This window comes from Ambystoma mexicanum, chromosome 5p (genome assembly GCF_040938575.1).
Source record: "Ambystoma mexicanum isolate Mex_15411 chromosome 5p, UKY_AmexF1_1, whole genome shotgun sequence".
In the NCBI taxonomy this organism is placed as follows: domain Eukaryota; kingdom Metazoa; phylum Chordata; class Amphibia; order Caudata; family Ambystomatidae; genus Ambystoma; species Ambystoma mexicanum.
Genome location: NC_090930.1, coordinates 34,194,288 through 34,215,770, shown reverse-complemented (window position 1 = coordinate 34,215,770; position 21,483 = coordinate 34,194,288). Strand labels below are relative to the sequence as shown.

Here is a 21,483-nt window from a genome sequence, read left to right as displayed (position 1 = left end):
GCTCTTGCAAAACAGCACCAACACTTCATTTTTGAGTCAGTTAAAACAGTTCAGTTAAGAAACAAATGTAAACTCTAGGCAACTGTTAGCAAGATGTATCAGTTGTATGCTTAATACCCTCTCCTAGTGAGAGCCCAGCACTTGTTGCTGGACGTCTGGACCCTTTTCTTCCTCTCCTGAATGAGGGGAGCCTTTATTCCATCATTCACTCTTATTTGCTTGGACGTTGGACACTCTGTTCTAAATGTTTTACCTATTTTCAATGGAGTCTTGCTTTCCTACTTATCTCAAAAAGGCATCTGTGCTACACTTTGCAGCACATTGCTCCCTCTGTGCAGTGTTGCTGGGAACCCTTCTGGTTCTCCTTTGAAACTTGTTAGGTAAGAATGAGTGCAGTCAAACTGGCGAGGGACTACAAAAGACTTCTCTTGGTACTAGCTAACCCACCTGTTAGGAAGAATTCTCAAATGTGCTAATACCTCTCTACCTTAGAGACTTCCAATACTATTGCTGGACTCTAGTACTTTTAAATTTTTAACCTGTAGAGAGAGACCTTTTTCCCACTCTCTCATGTAATTTTCTTTGATTTAACACGGTTTCTGTTTAGTTTTGGAGTCTGACAACCTCCAGAGGCATCATCTTTGCATTGTGGCACACAGCACCTTCAGTGCAGTGGAACAGGGAAGTCTTAGATTTCCCAAAGGTTTAAATACATTCTCTTGGTTAAACTACTGTTTTCAAGAGCAGTTAAGTGCAATTGACTTTACTTACAGTTTGTAACTTTCTAGACCCAGCACAAACTATCTTACAATAGGGTGCTGGAGGGTTTACTTAGTATCCCCTTTGTCTAGTTTCTCATGTAACAATTTTATCTTACCCTTTCTACAATTAATGGCTGGTGGCAGTGGTTCAACTTTTCTTCCATTGTGTGGTTTTACAGCGGACTGCAATAAAGCACCCATGGGTGCCCATTTCGTAAAAATGGCCCTGGTTTTCTTTTTTCGCCATTTCTTGTTGGAAGGTCCTTCTTGAGATTTACTCTGCGTGCCAAACCAGGTGTGGCCCCTTTGTTCGTTTTGTCTTTGGCGGGATTCATGAGTGAAGCCCGCCTCTGGCTCCAGTATGTCTGGCAGGGTCAGAAAGTAAGGGAGGTGCCCAAAACTCACTGTGCTTAATCCCCTTGGTTACAGGAATGAACCCAAAGGTGATTGGCCGTCTGGCTGTCCGTCCATCAAGGAGAGCCACCCTAATTGTGTGATTGACAGATAGGCTGGAATTAATGGGAGAAAACTGCATAAAAGGCGAGGCTTATCGACCACTGGATGAAGGAATCCTTAGAAGAACTTGGAAGAGACGCCTGCTGCAACTCCTGGACCGTTGGTTTTCCCGGTGAAGCCCAGCTGCTGTGCTGAAGCTCCAAATTCTCTGGGACTAGAGAAGCCCTGCAAGGACAACTTCTCCCCTGGTGGGACCAATCAACTCCAAAGTAATTCTGTCTGGACATCCTCTCTGAGCTGCCTGTACTTCCACTGCTGCTGCTGGAACCGAAGTGCCAGGGAGAGGAACACCAGATTGTGTATGTTGCTTTTAAGTCAGACCGAGCGCCAGGAAGATACTCCGGACTTCCCTGAAGCAGAACTGACCAAGCGTGAGCCACCTCAACTGAGTGCTGGATACCAGATGCAAGGAAAGTCCACAGTGGTATTCGAGAACCGCAGTGTTGCCATTTGTTGTCAGACGTGAGGAGCTGAAACACTGAAGAACCGCTGAATCGAAGTTTGCCCATTGCTGCCGCTGGCCTTTCCACATTGCCTAGCAAGAGTCCCCAGACGTCCTCCCGCTTGTCCCCACGACTGAGGCTCAGGAACAACAGGATCTGCAGAGCTGTAGAGGAACAGGAGCCATCTGGAACCATTTCATCTAACCAGAGGTACTGTAAAGTCTGAGAAAACTTCTTGTGGCCTAGCCTTACTTGTTCTCAGTTGAGACCTGTCTTGGTTACCTTCAGAGTTGCTAAAGCTTTGCCCCTCACAAGCCTCCCAGCTTGTGGCCCTTCATGTGTTCTATCTTCTACAAAGATTTTTAAAAACATTGTGCAAGACTTTTACCTACCTGCAAAGAAGATCTTCAGCTCCCCTAGACATTGTGCAACTAACACTGGCTGTCCTGGCTTTTATTCCTCTCTCCTATATTTTAGACCAAACTCAGTATTGTTCTAAATGTACCAGTGATAAATCAATGTCCGGAGTGTCCTAACTACTTAAGTCACCTGAGCGTGTAGGAAGTGTCTGTGTGCCATCCCCAATGGATATCATCTGATTTAGAGAAACTAAGAGCGTGTTTTGGAGTGTAATATAAGTGTTACATATATTGCTCCCTTATGAAGAAGGCTTATACAACGGACTGCGAAATACCTTAATTGTTTTATCAAGAAACCTTGAGTGTAAGAGTTTATTTGAATAACTGTTACTGTGAAACTCTGTCACAACATTAAAGCTCACATTGACCCCTCTTGAGAAAAGCCTGGCTGCTCGGCCACACTGCCAACTTGTGTAGTTCAGACTTCTACCAAAGGTTGTGTCCCTATTGCCAGGAGGGCAATGTTATTGTAGTGCACCCAATGGTTACTGCATACAATCCTGCCTAACACTCCTTTCTTTTTTTGCCTTTTCCTGCGTGGGTGTCCTTTGTTAGCCCATCTTCTACCATTCTGGGAGGGTGGGGGGTCTGAAAGTGAAGGAGTTTTACCATTGGTGTGAACAGTAGGGCGTCTCCGCCTAGGCTCCAGTGTGTCTGTGAAGGCAGGAAGCAGGGGAGGAGTTTTCCACCCCCCCTGTCCTTTTGTCTGCCAGAATGCCTGAATGGAACTAGTTCCCACTAGTTCCCACTAGGGGCTGGCTGTCCTGATTGGACAGACACCCGCCCCTTTCTGTAAACTACTCAGAGTTTGCAGAGGAGTGAATGGAAACTCTGAATAAACGATGACGTTCCTGAGGCAGAAGGCAAGTTGACCACTGGAACAGAAGATCCAAAGCTGAAGACGATCAGAGGCGGGTGCAGACCCTTCCAGTAACCAAGACGCGGCCACTGCTGTGCTGACCCCGTTTTCCCATCAACAGAGGAGCTTGAACAGGATGACTCCTTCCCTTTGACTGATGGGACCAACCAATCCCAAGACAAAGCCATCCAGATCAAGCCATCCCCCGAGGTGCTGGGACTTTCCAGAGTTGCAAACCGCAAATACCAGGGAACTTGCGACACATTTATAGTGAGTTAGCTGAGTTTTCCTAAAGTCCTACTGGCAGTAAGACTTTAGTAAGCTATCCCAGCGGTTAATAAATCCAACTCTTAGCATCAGTCTGTACTAGCTCAGGACCTTGGTAGAGTGGCAGAGCAGTCAGGCTTATCTTAAGAGGAAGATATGAGCTTTAGTTAAGTACTCTGAATCTAATCTTAGCTAGACAGGCACAACAAAGACGAACTTGTACATATAGTTATATAAAAGATATATATTATATTTACACCAGAATCACTTGAAATACTTCCGACTTTTACGATAAAACACTTAGGAATACTAGATTATACACTTAAAAGGGCATTTTCACTTGTGTTTGTTCGCAGTTACATTTGCAGCAACGTTAGAAAGGGAAAAGACATGGGGCCTCATTACAAGTCGGGTGGTCCGGAAATAACAGTGGCGGTAAACCCGCCGTCACTGTTAATTCCGGACCGCCCGATACCAAGTCCTACAGGTCTGATCTGGCGGGTTTACTACCGCCCGCCTGCAGGCGGACGAGGAAACACCGGCACCATCACGAGATGGTGCCGGTGTTTCTATGATCCCCATTCCCATCGAGTCCCATAGGACTCGATGGGAATGGGGATTTACACCATTCCGCCTCCGGAATTCCCGGGACACTGGGGTTGTAATGCCCCGGTAATGCCAGGAATCATGGAGGCGGAATGGTAATACGAGTCCGGCGGTAACCAGGCAGTTTTACCACCTCGGTTACCGCTGGACTCGTAATGAGGCTCATGGTTATCGTATTATCAGTAATTGCAAACTTATGCGATTTTCAACAGGTCATACGGTAATGCTCAACACTCTGCAAACACATATAGAAGGGAATAGTTTCTTACCTGTAACTCCATTTCTCCAGCATTGGTATCTTTCATGGATTTACATGCTTAGAATATTCCCCGTCGTCAGGCTGGGAATCCCCGGTACATTATATAGACCCTTTCCCGTAGGAAAACTTTTTCGACGCTTATGCGTCCTATCCACCTCGTTTTGTATCATGCGTGCCCGTACCGTCAGGACGTCATGATATAAATACAGGCCCCGCCCACGCGCTCCCTCAGATTTCGGCCCCCAAAGTAGTGGGGGAACCGGTTTGCATGTTCAGGGGAGGCAGGTGGGCGCATGTGAATCCATGAAAGATACCAATGCTGGAGAAATGGAGTTACAGGTAAGAAACTATTCCCTTCTCCAGCATTGGATCTTTCATGGATTCACATGCTTAGAATAGATTACATAGCAGTACCACCCCCAAAGAGGAGGCGTGCATGCAAACCCATATACTTTCTTCGCAAAGCCCCTTCCCTATGATCATGTATACATTAGTAATCGTTAACATAGGAAAACGAACCACATACAGTCATAAATTCCACAGGATGCAACCCCTCAGCCGGGGCTTACCTTATTGGAATAGGTGTCGGAGCACCGCCTGTCCCATCCGGGTATCTTCGGCATGTTGCTGCGACAGGCAGTAATGGCGGGTAAAGGTGTGTGTAGACGCCCAGGTAGCCGCCATGCAGATGTCCCCCAGAGGGACTCCGGCCCACAGTGCCGTCGACGATGCCGCTGCTCTAGTTGAATGAGCTCTTGGCCGTCGTAGAAGAGGTTTCCCTGCCCTGGAATGGCAGTACGAAATGGTAGATGACACCCATCTTGACAGTCCTTGCTTTGAAATGGCTTTTCCTCTAGCACCCAAACCATAGGCCACGAACAGCTGTCTCGTTTCTCTGAACGGTTGCGTACGATGATGATAAAACTTGAGAGCCCTTTTTACATCCAATGTGTGTAACGTGCGCTCCGCTCCCGAGCATGGCTCCGGAAAAAACGTAGGCAACACAATAGAGGAGTGTTTATGGAACACCGAAGGAGCTTTCGGTATGAACTGTGGGTTAGTGGCTAGGACTACCTTGTTCTTGAAAAATCGTAAGTATGGTGGGTCTACCATTAGAGCCTGAACTTCTGAAATACGTCGGGCTGAGGTGATGGCCACCAGGAAGGCCAATTTCCACGACAAAAACTTTAGAGACGATGATGACATTGGCTCAAAAGGAGGCTTCATAAGAGACGTTAAGACCAGATTGAGGCTCCACTCCGGCGGAAATTTCTTCTCTGGAGGGAAAATCCGAAAGAGGCCTTTAAGGAAGTGCTTAATCAGGCGGTCGCTGAACAATGGTGCCGAATGCCGTTGACGAGTAAACCTGGAAATGGCGGCCAGGTGTACTTTTATTGACGATACCGATAGGCCCTTTTGAGCTAAGAACAGCAAGTATGGAAGGAGCTGTTCCGGCTTAATCGATTGCGGGGCCAAACCTGGTTGATCCTCACACCACTGACAGAAACTTCTCCATTTGTACGCGTATGAGGCGTTTGTGGAAGGTGCTCTTGCCGCTTGCAGGATACGCCGACAGTCCTCCGGAATCGTTAGCCGACCGAATTCGGCGAAGTCAGGAGCCAGGCCGTCAACTTGAGGCTGTCCGGGTCGTGATGCCAAACGACACCCTCCTGTCGAGACAGAAGGTCGGGGGTCTTCTGGAACCTCATCGGTTCCGCCACCGCTAAGTGTAGCAGGTCTGAAAACCACACCTGTCTGGCCCAGTACGGGGCCACCAGAATTACCCGACATGGGTACCTGAGGATCCATTGCAACGTCCTCCGGACAAGGGGAAATGGAGGGAATGCGTACAGGAATTTGTTCGTCCATGGGAAGGAGAACGCATCCCCCAGTGAGCCCTGCTGAGGCCATCTGCTTGCGTACTGATGGCATTTCCTGTTGTTCTTCGTCGCGAACAAGTCTATGGAAGGATGTCCCCATTTCTTGAATACTTGTTGTAGTTGTTGGTCGTTCAGCACCCATTCGTGAACTTCGTTCATTTCTCTGCTGAGGGCATCGGCTTCCACATTTCTCACGCCTGGCAGGTGGAACGCCAAGATTTGCATGTTGTGTTGCAGGGCCCAATGCCAGATTTTCTGTGCCTCCGTCGATAGGGACCTGGAACGTGTCCCTCCTTGTTTCCTCAAGTAGAACATCGTAGTGGTGTTGTCCGTCATGACACGCACCACCGAGTCCCTCAGTTGAGGAAGAAAAGATTTCACAGCCCATCGCACTGCTCTCAGTTCTAGCAGGTTGATATGCAGGGAGGACTCCTGCAACGACCACTGGCCTTGTACCTGTAACGTATCCAGATGAGCTCCCCATCCGCTCAGCGATGCATCCGTCACCACCGTCTTTTGGAACTCCGGTTCCAGTAGAGGCATTCCTTTCGTTAGATGAGTAGACACTCTCCACCAGCAGAGTGCTTGTACTAGTTGTTCGTCGACGACCAGTCTGTCGGACCAGCGACCTCGGCTCTGCGCCCAACGGTCCGCTAGAAATTCCTGGCAAGGCCTCATAAACAGACGGCAGTTGCTTATCAACGGAATGCAGGACGACATGGTCCCTAGCAGGGACATGTATTTGCGCATTGACACCTTGGTACCGCATCTCCATTCCGACTCCTTGCTTTGAAGTTTCTGAATTCTTTCGCTGGATGGTCGCACCAGGCTTGTGTGTGTATGAAACTCCGCTCCTAGAAAGACCAAGGTCCTCGAAGGCTCTACGGAGGACTTGTTGAAGTTTATTGCGAAGCCCAGTTCCTGTAAGAGGGACATTGTGGCCCATAGACTGTCTCGTGTTTGTTCCCTGGACGAACCTCTGACCAGCCAGTCGTCTAGATATGGATAGACATGGTGACCATCCTTCCTTAAATGGGCCGCTATAGGGGCCAAGCACTTGGTGAACGTCCTGGGGGAGGACTTGAGCCCGAACGGGAGGACCTTGAACTGAAAATGCTTTCTCCCGACGACGAACCTTAAATATCTCCTGTGTCGTGGGCGTATTGGGATGTGAAAATAAGCGTCTTGAAGGTCTAGTGACGATAGATAATCCATGGGTTGCACCCACCTGATAACCTCCTGGAACTTTAGCATTTTGAATTTTAGGCTCTTTAGCCATTTGTTGAGTACCCTCAGATCGAGAATGGGCCTCCATTTTCCGTTTGGCTTCTTGACAACGAAGAACCGGGAATAAACTCCGTGTCCTTCCTGTGCCACAGGAACTCTCTCTACCGCCCCTTTTCGCAACATAAGCGCCGCCTCTTGTCGTAGGATTCGGAGGTGGGGCTGTGTCGAGAATACAGGCGGAAGACGTGGAGGCTTGTCTTTGAATTGTAGCGCATGACCCATGCGAATCGTGTCTAGAACCCATCGATCTGTGGTGATGCATTTCCATTGGTCGAAGTGATGAGAGACTCGTCCCCCCAGGACGTTCCGAAGGCCGTCATTGGTTGCTGGTTTGCTTGTTCTTCGTCGACGATGGACCCGAGCCTCGCCGCCTGGAGCTTGATAGTCGCTGCTTCTACGTGCCGACTGGGACGCTCGTCTGAACCCTTGTGAAGAGTACGAGGGCCTGTTAAATCCACGGTCCCTCGAGGCTCCAAAGCGGGAGTTTCCAGAAGCACCCCTAAAGGGGCGAAAAGAGCGAAAGTTTCTACCCGTTTGGAGGGCGCTGAGGGACCTAGCAGTATCCGTGTCTTCTTTCAGCCCTTTCAACGCTTCATCAACCTTTTCGCCAAACAGGTGTTCCCCTTCACATGGCATGTCAAGGACTTTGTACTGGACTTCAGGACGGAAAGTAGTACATTTGAGCCACGCTTGTCGACGAAGTACTACTCCATGGTTGATTTGTTTGAAGCCAGACTCTGCTAGGTCAACTGCAATATTAATTGCGTGGTTCGAGGCCTCTTCGCCATCCCGCACCAGTAACATAGCTGCTTTCCGGTGTTCGTCTGGCAGATGTTCTAGGATAGGGGCTAGTTTGTGCCACATTTCTCTATCATATCGTGACACGATCGCTAAGGAATTGGCTGCTCTTACTGTCGTCGCGCCGACCGAGAGCACCTTTTTTCCAAAGGCGTCTTGCCTCCTAGCCTCGCTTTCTGGTGGCGTTGAACATTTTTGCTGTACCCTGGCCTTCCTAGCCGCTGCCGCCGACACCACCGAGTCAGACAGAGGCTGTGATGTTAGACATTTTGGAGTGGACTCCGGAGCTTTAAACTTTTTCTCAATCCGTCCCTTTATAGCTGGCTCCGAGAACGGATGGCGCATCGTCTTGAGACCTTCTTGCCACACGTGGTCCAGAATTGGGATGGCAAATACCGATTTCCTCCTTTGACCCATATGGCCAAAAAGGAAACAGTCTTTCTTCTGCTCCTCAGGAATCAAGCCGAACTCGGAACAAGCTTTTCCCATCATTGCATGGAAGGCTCCCACATCATCCGGAGGAGATGGCTGTGTCTGGCTCCTCGTAGACTCTACCTCTACATCCGAATTCCATGTTGGGTCCCTCGACGGTGACAGGGAGATGTCTGACCCTGAGTCACCCAGTATAGAATCGGACTCCGACAACTCACCCTCCTCCTGCGCTCGAGGACGATCTTTTACCGCCTCGGGAGCCGATGGGTTTTTAGTCGTCGAGCGAGCCGTACAAGTTTGCTCGTCGACGGAAGGTACAGAAAAAAGTGACGATGACGTCCCAGGTTGAGGGATCTGCATATCCAGCCGCTGCAGGAGCTTCTGAAGAGTATTAAGCACATCCAGAGACAAAACTGTCTGAGGGGTCAGTAACGTTGATGATATAGGTACCATACCCCCACTCGCACTCGTCGCCGACGTGGAAGGCCGTAAGCCTAAATCCGATGGCTGCAGAACCGTGCCACCTTCTCCTTCCGCCGAGCAGGCCGTGTCTGGCTGCAGTAAGACTTCAGGGGGGGGATCGGGTCATAGACCTCTGGCAGCCAAGCCATAGACTGAGTCTCCGTCGACGAAGGAATCCGAACCGCTGCTGCCTGAGCGGTAATAGGCATTGTCAATGACACAGAGGTCGACGAGCAAGTCGTCGTCGTCGAGCCCTTAGACTTCGTCGACGATTTCGATGCCGACTTCCCGGCTGAAGCATCTCGACTCATGGAAGACCTGGGACGGTCCCCTGAGGAGGATTTTGACAGCGCTTGCCTCTCCGTCTTAGATGATGAGGAGGAGGAGGGCTTTTTATGTGATGAGGAAGACCCAGCATGCTTCCCCTTATGCTTGTCCTCAGCGCGGATTTCCGCTGGCCGTACCTTTTTCGATGGAGGTTCCGACTTGCTCCTGGAGGCCGTGGAACCAACTTCCGAAGCCGGGTAGGCACCCGCTCCGTCATTAAGCCAGTCGACCAGCCTTCTTTTACGGTCCTTAAGGGTCTTTTGGGAGAAACCCTGGCATATCTCACATGTATCCGCCGTGTGGTGCGGGTGGAGACAGTAGATACAATCCATGTGGCCATCTCCTTCATAAACTTTTTTGAGGCCACATGTCGCACAAGTACGAAATAACGCTTTTCCAGACATAATTCTCCAGAATTTGAACGTCGCCGCAGCGAAACAGAAAAAACAACCTAGTTTCCACTAGTAGTAATCACGAGGATCCCACTACTTTGAAAGACGGTTGAAATCTGAGGGAGCGCGGGGGCGGGGCCTGTATTTATATCATGACGTCCTGACGGTACGGGCACGCATGATACAAAACGAGGTGGATAGGACGCATAAGCGTCGAAAAAGTTTTCCTACGGGAAAGGGTCTATATAATGTACCGGGGATTCCCAGCCTGACGGCGGGGAATATTCTAAGCATGTGAATCCATGAAAGATCCAATGCTGGAGAAAAGTCACTTAAAGGGAGGAACATACGTGATTAGTGCAACATGAGCTTGGTTTAAGGTTCTAGAGACGGTTTCTTCACCTGGCAAGTCTTTGAAGGCCAGAAATGCAACCCTAGCTAAAGGCAGTTTGGAAAGGGCTTCAAGACATAACAAGCAGCAAATAATGAAGAGTTCCTGCAGATTTCTTCCAGTGTCTAAAATTATTGAAGCAGGAAGTTAGCAGCTATCAAAGGAGGCCTTCAAAACAGACTTGAAAACGGCACACAAGCAGCAGCTTGGGTCAGAGTTGAGATGTTGCCCTGGACACCTCGACGTGCACTCCAACGCTCTGAAGCAACTTCTTGGAATCAGGTAAGCAATACCTTTTTCACCACAGTACCTTTGGTTTGAAGAAAGTGTTTGTGTTGGCTCCTCCGCAATGTGGCAGCTCTGGACCCGACCTCCGGATTCCTTGGTCTGGCGAAAAAAGACAGGTCAATGGACGATATCTGTCAGCAGCAGTCGAGGGAAGACCTGCAGCATGACTTTCAACAATTTCTTGGTTCACTCTGCAGTTTTGGCGCTTTTTCAGCAGCACCAACAAAGGACACGGATCGCCCGGTCACTCTTCTTCTCTTCCTGCAGTCTCACACTCTGGTGAGGGGATCTGGGCGAGTTGCATCAGATCTCTGGAGTGTCCTTACGGGGAGAGCACAGATTTGGACGGATTCAGCCTTTCCACGATGATGCACTCAAAATGGACAGCAGGTCACCTGCTATTGGGGTTCTGCAGCTCTGGCAGCTCCCAGGACCTTGAGAGCTGGCTTGTTTCAAAGTTCGTCTTGGGACTGGTTGTTCCCACCAGCCAAAAGGAAGGTGGAGTCCTCTTCGGAGCTCCTCTGTCCCACAGAAAACTGGGTCAGGACAGCAGTGAACACTTCACGGTCTTGCAAACAGTCTGCTGGCGTCTCTGTTCGTTGTCTTCCTCGGTTAGTTTTGTTTCCTGTGGTCAATGTGCTTTACACTTTAAAGCCTCACCTTTTATACAGTTCCAGTACAGACTCCTCTGCAATCTCCCTCAGCATTTTACAGAAATCAGTGTTTGACTGTCTGTTAGGGAGAATTCTCAGAAACGTGCTAATTGCCTCCACCTTAGAGACCCACAGCAACTGCTGGATTTTGAGGACTTGATTTTTTTTTTAACCTGGAGAGAGCGAGTCCCTTTTTCCCCACACTCATGTATTTTAATGTGATTTTGTACAATGTGTTTCTTTTGGTTATGGAGTCTGAAACTCCATTGCATCATCCTTTTACATTGTGTCACAGCACCTTCTGTGCCGTGGCAAAGGGAAGTCTTTCAGATTTCCCAAAGGTTTGAATACCTTCTCTGGGATAAACTACTGTTTCCCAGAGCAGTAAAGTGAAATTGACTTTAGTTACATTTTGAAACTTTCTAGACCCAGCACACACTATCTTACAATAGGGTGCTGGAGGGGTTAACTAGTATCTCCTTTGTCTAGCTTCTCATGTGACATTTTTTGTTACCCTTCCCTCACTGAATGGGTGGTGGCAGTGGTTTCGTTTTAACTACCGCAGTGTGCATTTCCGCGGGCTGCGTTCATAGCTGCAGTAAAGAACCCAAGAGTGCCATTTTTGTCAAAATGGCCCTGGTCTTCTTTTTGGCCATTTCTTTGTGGAAAGGTCCTTCTTGAGATTTACGCTGCGCGCCAAAGTATGTTTGGTCCCACTGTACGCTCTGCCTTTGTCAGGATTCACAAGTGAAGCCCGCCTCTGGCTCCAGGGTGTCTGGGGTAGGCAGGAAGTGAGGGGGTGCCCGAAACGCCCTGTGCTTAGTCTCCTAGGAGACCCAAATGCAACCAGCAAACTTCACTTTCAGTGGCTGTTCAGTGTTTCAGCTCCTCACATCTACCACAAATAGCAACACTGCGGTTCCTGGCTGTCGTGATGGACTTTCCTTGCTTCTGGCGTCCCACACTCTGTTCAGGGGTCTCAGGCTCGGTCAGTCCAGCTTCCTGGGAGTCCGCAGGATCTTCCTGGAGCTCTAGGCCAGCCTAAAAGCAAAGCACACAATCTGGTGTTCCTCTCCCTGGCTATACGGTTTCCAGCAGCAAATCTGTGAAAATTTAACTAGCTCCGAGATGGATGTCCAGATGGCTTACTTTGGAGTTGATTGGTCACACCAACTCAAGGGGGATAAGTCGTCCTTGCAGGGGCTTCTCTGTCGATGCAAACTTGCCGTTTCGGCACTGCAGCAGGTCTTCACCGGGCAAACCAACGGTCCAGGGGTTTTTAGCAGGTGTCCTCTTCAGGTTCTTCTTCGGTTCCTTCGTCCAGTGGTCGACTCTGCCTTCCAAGCCAAAAGCCTTGCCTTTTTTTAAATTTTTTATTGGTTTATACAAACCTTTAAAAGGAGAAACATAAGATACAACTGACAAACTCATACAAGTACAAACAAAAGCAACATCATGAATAGCAAAAAATACAATAAAAATAAAACCAAATGAGCACTAATTGAGCAAATAGAATGCAGAACAGATCGCAAGACTTAAGTCCAAGCTAAAAACTAAATGAAGTTAATTCTTCAATGTTTTTGGAGGAATGTCAGAGCGTACGTTAGTTGTTTGTTTGCTTCCGTGAAACATTCCTCCCACCATTCTTCCATTGTGTGGTAAGCTCCATTTGCAACAATTGCTCCAAACAATGTCTTTCTCATAAAAAAAAAGGCTTTGCAAGTGAGAATTAAATGCTTGACGTTTTCTTCATGATTGCAGAACCTACATTTTGGATCCAGCTTCTCATATTTGGGCCGTCGCATAATCTCTTTGTTCTTAAATTGGTTTAGCCTAAATTTCATGAGTAGCGTTCTTTTTTTCTTGTCTGGACACTTTTCGAGATATTTGTAGATTGAATTATAGGCTTTTCCTTCCAGGGGGACATTTTTCATGAGCAAGTATTTAGCTATGTTTATGCCAGTACATGTCCAGTCGTGTTCCCACAATTTTTTCTTTACGGTATCTGGATTTTCAACCAATGTGTCCCTATCAGTATTTATGTCTGTTAGAATTTGATGGCATTGATGTATCCAAGCCGAAAAGACGGAGTTTAATTGTTTGTTCACCTGATCGTGGAAAATTTTCATCTGTGGAGCTCCGTTAGGCAAGATTATTTTGCGGAAGATTGATAAAGTGTTCCAGATGGCCTTTACATTTATGGAAATTAACCCCAATTCATATTGTACTACCGCAGCCGGAATGCCCTTGGCGACTTTCAAAATTCTAGACCAAAAGATATTTTCAAGGTTATCCCACAGAGTAGATGGACACCCAAATGCAGTTTCTGCGCCAAAGATTAAAGATTGCACAGACTTTTGGTTATAGATCTTTAATATGGGTTCCAAAAAAAATTTGCCATATTTTTTTATCAAGAGCTGTGGCTTGGGCGCTAAGCTGACGACATTTATCTTTGTTTTTTTCTGCCCAAATTTGATCGTTTATATTTGAGATCAGCCACATGCCCAAATATTTTTACTGCACCAAAACGTGAAGTTTTCGTTGTAGTCCAATTGGTGTGAGATCCATCAACACTAGATCATCTGCATAAAGAATCCAATTCAGGGCAGAGTCGTCTATTTTAGGAGCAATTCCTTGAATTTTATCAAAGAATTCACCGATGTTGGAGATGAATACATTGAAAATTATAGCTGCCAGAGGGCACCCTTGTTTAACCCTGCAAAAGGTACGAATAGGTTTTGACAAGGTACCATTTGCGTCCAAACGGATGTTAATCTCAGTGTTCGTATGTAAGTCTTTAATGGCAGAAAGAAGGCTATCGGGGCAATTCCAGGATTATAATTTCGTCCAGAGCATTTCCCTGTCAATGCTATCAAAAGCATGCCAGACGTTGACGATTGCAAGATATACTTTTGAACCTTTCCGAATAGTGTCCATTTCCAATAAATTTATAAGTATAAGCATCCCACAGCCTTCACAAACCCACTTTGTCTAACATCTAGATGTTTAGTAAGAGCAAGCCATTCCTTTAGCTTGTGCTGGAGTTGTGTCACATATATTTTGCCTATAACATCCAGTAAGGCAATTGGACGATAGTACATCGGATTTCATCTGTTGCCTTTCTTAAAAATAGGCACGACAATTGCCTTCTTCCAGGAATCGGGTGTGGCACCTTCTGCTGCGACTCTATCAAATAGAACTTTACAAAACTCAGCCCAGCCTTTAGGATTAGCTTTAAGAATAGCATTTGTTATGCCATCCTGGCCTGGAGCACGGGAGTTAGAAAGTTTTTTGATATTTAACAAAATGTCATCTTGGTTAGAATGGATGTCCTAGTGCCATAGGGACGGCATTGGGAGGTCAGAGATGTTGCCCTTTTTTAAGAACATGGAGAAGTGCTCTATTGTCATGATGCCTACCTACCCCCGGGCATCAGGACCAAACCCATCAGCTCCGGGAGCAGGCATCCAGATACTTATTAAAACCCCAACAGCCCCGGCTGGGGGCTGTTTGGGTTCAGTCCTGGCACCTTAGGCGCCAGGCTCATCATAGAAATCAGTCCTGGCGCCGTAGGCGCCAGGCTCATAGACTTTACTTACCTGATGCAGACCATGCTGCAAGTGAGTCCAAGCCAACGTGAGGCCTGGATGGGACTATTTTATTACAGGGACTATTTTTTACTTGGGCGTGGTTCTGGGGGAACTTCTTACCTGGAACTACTTTGGAGGCTATTTAAACAACGCCCTAACAGCAGCACAAGCTTCGCTTTATTCTGCATCCAGCAGCGTAACGCTCACCGTGTGTCAGGATTAGTCAGGCGAGTACAAAGGTAGCGAATATGGCAAGGGAAATGTGCACTAAATCACACAGTGAATAGCTTCGAATTAAACTACGTGCACACAGGAACAACGACTCATGTATGCTAGAACCCAGGAGTGCAAATAGAGTGTGACAACAAAACCAATATATGAAAAGGGATGTGGGGTAAGCACCTGACCGCGAGGAAAGTCGGCAAGCGCCTTACCCCCAATTGTTGTTACAGGTACTGACAGCGCTAAACCCACGTGGAGGGCAAGCAATGACAGGATCTGTGAACTAACACTCTTGATGGTATTAAATAAGGGAACTAAAGAAATGTACTCACGAGGACGAGATAAACCTCTTGAATGTCAGCTAGCCCACGAATCCTGTTGATGAAACTGGGACCCAGAAAGGCTAGAACAGCAATGGGAGGAAAACTAAATACCTAATTTGGAATAGTGATTACAAATTAGTGAGGAAAACATAAGCATTCACACAGGAGCTAGCTACAACCGCACACCACACCTAATAATCAAATGGGAAATAAATGCAGAAGTGCAATGGAAAACATGGAATGGATCCCAATAGAAAGTAAGGAGCAGGGAAAAACGAAATAACCAATGCAAACTTCTCCCTACCCCTCCAAGGAAAAGACAGGAAGCTAATCTAAGAGGAAGGCTAAGGCATACGGGTTTACAGCAGCAAAGGACAGAGTCAAAGAAATATAGAACACAGACAAACTGGGCTGCATCTAAAAGGGGAAAGCACTGAGAAATGCTGCCTGCAAACAGAGGAAGACAAAAAGGGAATCAAGGGAGCAGAAATCAATTAGCGCATGAATCCGAGATTCAGGGCGGAGGAACAAGAAAACAGGAACTAGGAACTAGTTACAAAGGCAAGGAACAAGGAACAAGGGACTAGTCACAACAGGAACACTGCAAACGATGACCAGCGCTGGACTGAAGTAAGACTGAGGCTTTTAAAGCTGCTTAACGAGCACACGCCTCAGGTGTGCTGATTGCTGCACCTGCAGCCACAGGTGTTGCCTATCCTCCACCCAACCTTGTCCTGCAAGGGTGGAGATGAAGCAGTGGGCCAGGCATTCTGGGAAGCATAGTCATTTGGTTAAAGAAGCATGCTGGCTGCCAAAAACCTGGAATGGATCCGGAAGGGAAGTAGCTTGGAAAATAGGGATTTAGCGCTCCCAATTCATCACAGCTCTGTAGCATAAGGTTCGGAGGAAAAGTCCAGTAGGGAATAAACCCCAAATCATGCCCCCAAGTGGTGGGAACGGGAGCGAAGGGAGCGAGTCGTGACACCGTGCCTGCAGTCAGCATCCAGTCTTCTGCCACGCCCGCCTCGAATCTGGAGCTCCTAAAACAAAGAGGAAAGAAAAGGACAAGGTTAGAAAACAAACTATTTTCGAATTCCTCACCTGATTCCGGATCCATCTTGCCTCCGGACCTGGAAAGAACATTTCAGTACGCGTCGCATCTCCAGCTGCAGCGCCGTGCCATACTCACCAGTTCTCGCAGCATCTTTCGATTCGGCACTGCCTCCATCATTTCTTCGCCGAACTCCGGCACCTGGGGGACAAAAGAAAACAACAAGGTGAGCCGAGAAAACCAACAAATATAACTCTTATCACCATAGACTTACCTGATTTATCACCGGAGGCATTATTCTATAACTCTCCACATCTTCATATGCCGCACCTGCAAAGAGAGAGAAAACACATTAAACACGTGCAACATTTACCGGACAGCGTCGGGTAATACAGACTCTTACCTGAGCGCCACCAGCTACCACGAGAACATCTTCTCACAAACTCAGCTGAAAGACAAGGAAGGGGGGGAAACAAGAGTGAACATCGGACATATTGAACTCTATGAACTTGATACTTACTGGTCCTCGCCAGGAACCTCAGAGTCAACACTCTCCGGAACTCTCCCACGCCTTCAAACCAGTGAAGTAACTGGCATCAACGCGCCCCTGCAATCCATGCAGGCTGGAGAGCTCATCTTTCAAGAGTATAAGGTGAGATTGCCAAGAGGGCACTTCGGAGGTGATTAGTGGGGAGGACTGTGGGGGTGCCATCACTTGAATCCATGGGTGGCTAAATCCATCTCTCCACTTGCAGGAGAATACTTCTATGGGTCCAGCAGATAAGATTAGGTGGGCCAGTCCAGTCAGTCATCTCTGCACTACGCATCACATTGGTGGAGACCGCAACCGTCCGGGTCCGACAGACGCCCCTGTGGGAGCCAGGTGCGCGTAACAGAACGCAAAGCCCTCTCTATAAATCCCCACCCGTGCGTTATGGGAACCTCAGAAACCGACCAACTGGCCCAATTATTGGGGGAACTTAGGGCGGAAGTGCACTCCGCTCGCCAAGAGACTAATGCCCTCAGGAGAGAACTGATTGTCTCAAAGGAGTGCACTGACGATCTGGCTAGGCAGCTGCTGCAAAACCAAGCAGGGCAAGCACCTTTACCAGGACTCGGGTGGGGGGGGGTAGAGGGGAGGTTGAATCCAACTCCGGTTTCATCGAGCAATCCGGTGCAAGTGGTTTTACCAGGGGCTATTCCTTTAGTTCCACCTGAACGCTTTGCTGGGGACCCCAAAAGGATTTCCGTGTTTATGAAACAATGTCGCTTGCACTTTTTATGCAGACCTGGAGCTTATCCAAATGACCAAGCCAAAGTAGCTTTTGTATTATCATATTTGAGTGGCAGTGCAGCTGATTGGTCGATCTCACTAGTCAATCAGGATGACCCTCTTCTTCGGGACTTTCAGGGTTTTCAAATGAGCATGGAAAGACTATTCGCTAGACATTCCCAGGGACAGGCCCTGGATAACGAACTTTTATCCCTACGACAAGGTAACCAGGATCTACTAACCTATATCGCGACCTTTAATAGGTTGGTGGTGGAAACCGGATGGCCAGAGGTAAAACGAATTACACTATTTCATCGTGGACTTCGGGGAGAACTTAAAGATGTTTTGGCCCAAGTTGTGAACCCACCTCAGGATTGCGCAGAATATATAGAGACTTAGTGGTCCAGTTAGACCATCGACTTCAGAATAGAAAGGCTGACCGAGCTAAATTCGAGAATCGGGTATTGGTTAAACCCAATGTCACCCCAAAGGAACAGATGCAGCAGAACCTATGCAGATCGGGGGGGGGTTAAGGGACTATACTGTGGGGCCTCAGGACATTTTCTACGGGATTGCCCTATAAAACCATCCAAGAAAATAGTCGGAGTCGCTGATAGAAATCAAACAGAACCTGATTCAGGAAACGACCACGCCCGACAAGCGTAGAGGTCCGCTTGCCGAACTTGAAGGAGGACACTCAGACCTCGCACCTAATCATACCAATGGTCCTTATTGATCCAAGGCAGCCATCACATATGCACGCAGTAAGGGCATACATTGATAGCGGGGAGGTAGGAAACTATATGGAACACGAGTTGGCTTCTAGGATGAATCTACCTTTCTGCAAAAAAACCTCTTTGGATGTAATCACCACAGTTGATGGAACTGAAATGGTTTCTGGGCCTGTAACTCATTCCACCACAGAGATGACACTGTTGGGTCAAGATGGGCAACAAGAGACTATTGTGTTTGATTTAATCAAAGCCCCGCAGTTCCAAATGATACTGGGGATACCTTGGTTGGAAACACATAATCCTAGTATTGATTGGCGAGAGAAGAGAATAACCTTCCCAGATTGTGCACACTCCTGTTACCCGGAAAAACCCATGAACAAAGGCCTGGCCACAGTCGCTAATCCAGTCGTGCAGTTACCTCAGGAATATCAAGAATTCCAGGATGTTTTTCAAAAAGAACAGGCAAACACCATACCACCTCACAGATCATACGATTGTCAAATCGACCTCATACCCGGTGCACAACCTCCATGCAGTAGGATCTACGCCCTTAAAGAACCCGAAAATCTTCACCTACGACAATACTTGGACCAATACCTTGCTAATGGCTTTATTCGTCCATCCAAGTCCCCTGCATCCTCAGCTTGTTCTTCGTGCCTAAAAAGGAAGGTGACCTCAGAACATGCATAGACTACCGCGCATTAAATCAGATTACGGTGAAGAACCGATAACCATTGCCTCTGATCCCCGAATTACTAGACCAAGTAAAGGATGCTTGCATCTACACTAAATTGGATATCCGAGGGCCATATCATCTGGTACGTGTAAAGAAAGGCGACAAATGGAAGACTGCCTTTCGCACCAAGTACAGATTATTCGAATATGAGGTGATGCCCTTCGGGTTGTGCAATGCACCAGCAGCCTTCCAGTATTTTATGAACAATGTCCTTCGTGAACTCATTGACGTCTGTGTTGTCATATACATAGACGGTATTCTAGTGTACTCCTCCTCAGAATCAGACCATGTTAAGCACGTGCGTGCAGTCCTTGAGAAACTACGCCAGCACAAGTTATATGCAAAATTGGAAAAATGTGTTTTTCATACTACGGAAGTTGAATTCCTTAGATTTTTCCTGACTCCAAAAGAAGTCCGAATGGACTCTCGAAAGGTGGACGCAATTCTTAAGTGGCCATCACCCAGTTCAGTTAAAGGGGTACAAAGCATGCTCGGATTTGCTAATTTCTACCGCAGATTCATTCCGTATTTCTCACATGTTGTACACCCCATCACAGCACTTTTGCGAAAAAACAAACGCTTCTTGTGGACCGAAGAGGCTGAAAAGGCCTTCCAAGAGCTGAAAGCGAAATTCACGTCTGCACCTGTCTTAAAGCATCCCCGTCCTGAACTTCCATACATAGTTGAAACTGATGCATCCAGTTTAGCCATGGGAGCTGTCCTGTCCCAGAAGGATCCTGAAACCGGTCAACTTCACCCCGTAGCATTTTGGTCCAGAAAGTTCTCGGCACCCGAGTTAAACTATGCGGTTACCGATAAAGAGTTATTAGCCATCAAATCCGCCTTCAAGGCTTGGCGGCATTATCTTCTCGGTGCCAGGCATACCATTACTGTAATCACCGATCACCGGAACTTGCAGTATTTAAAAACAGCCAAAGCCCAATCGTCGCGCCAACTTCGATGGGCATTGTTCTTGGCCGAGTTCGATTTCGTGATCACTTATCGACCAGGCTGTAAAAATGGCAAGGCCGATGCCTTATCCCGAAGAGGGATGGGAGAAGCATATGCGAACCCGGAACCGGTGCCTATAATTTCAGAACAAAGAATTCTTGGCATAACTACTCTACAGACACTAGAGGATATTCATGTAAAAATCCAACAACTCTTCGATCCAACAGCCCTGCAGGACTGGGTAAAGAAAGGCCCGGACTACTCAGTCATCAATGACCTACCTTATTATCAACGGCGACTATTTCTACCACACAAGGAATTACAAGAACTAGTCATCTCCAATTAGCATGACACCCTGATGGAAGGGCACCCAGGTATCGCAAAAACTGAAGCTAAAATTAAGAGACAATTCTGATGGCCCACTTGGCGAAAAGACGTAAAGTCATTTGTGATGTCTTGTGGCATTTGCGATGAAAACAAAAGTCAGAAGAAAAAACCAGCTGGCCTTTTACAACCTTTGGATATTCCACCTACACCATGGCACACTTTACCTTTAGACTTTATTACAGATCTACCTCCATGTAATGGATTTAACACCATTCTAGTTATTGTGGATCTTTTTTCCAAGATGGCCCACTTTATTCCTTTAAAGGGATTACCTTCTGCTTCAATTCTGGCCAAGGAGTTCCTCGAAAACATTGTTCGAATACACGGATTTCCTTCCGTATTGGTCTCTGACCGAGGTAGTCAATTCATTTCACATTTTTGGAGGAAATGTTGTCAATTGGCGCAAATTGGCGTGAGGTTATCAACCAGTCACCATCCCCAGACCGATGGTCAGACAGTGGGGACCAACCAGACCCTTGAACAGTACCTACGTTGCATGCTACACCAGACCGAAAGTAATTGGAAAGATATTTTATGGATTTCCGAGTATGCATACAATAACTCTGTACATTCAGGAACCGGACAAAGCCCCTTTTATACCATATATGGACATCACCCTCGAACCTCAGAACTAGATTCGCCTCAGCACTTAGAAATGCCTGCAGTTGGTCATTTGCACTCTACTATTACGCAAGCCTTTAAGGAGGCAACAGAACATTTGAAACAAGCAAAAGAGAAATATAAAAAAAATGCTGATCAACATAGAAGTGAAACTCCACAATACCAGATTGGGGATCAAGTTTGGCTGGCTACAAAACACATACCTCTGAAGGGAACTCGGACTTTTAACCCTAGATATTTGGGACCTTACACCCTTAAGGCCATTATCAACCCGGTGGCCGTCAAATTGGAATTACCCTCTAATATGCGAATTCATCCTGTCTTCCATATTTCACTTTTAAAACCAGTTCAACCAGGAACAAGATTAACCAAACCACCCGACCCCATCTTGATAGATGGAGAACCTGAAATCGAGGTAAAAAATATCCTGGACTCCAAGATGGTTAAATCAAAACTTTTTTATTTAATCGATTGGAAGAGGTACGGACCACAAGAAAGGTCATGGGAGCCTAGTGACCATGTTCATGCACCTTGGTTGGTGAAGAGATTCCATCG

At 47.3% G+C, this 21,483-nt stretch overlaps 1 protein-coding gene across 5 annotated transcripts in view; it reads right to left on the bottom strand.

Annotated features, from left to right (window-relative positions):
- MED12 (mediator complex subunit 12) overlaps nt 1-21,483 on the bottom strand; it is a 1,704,158-nt gene that overhangs the window by 774,746 nt on the left and 907,929 nt on the right. The window lies entirely within an intron of this gene.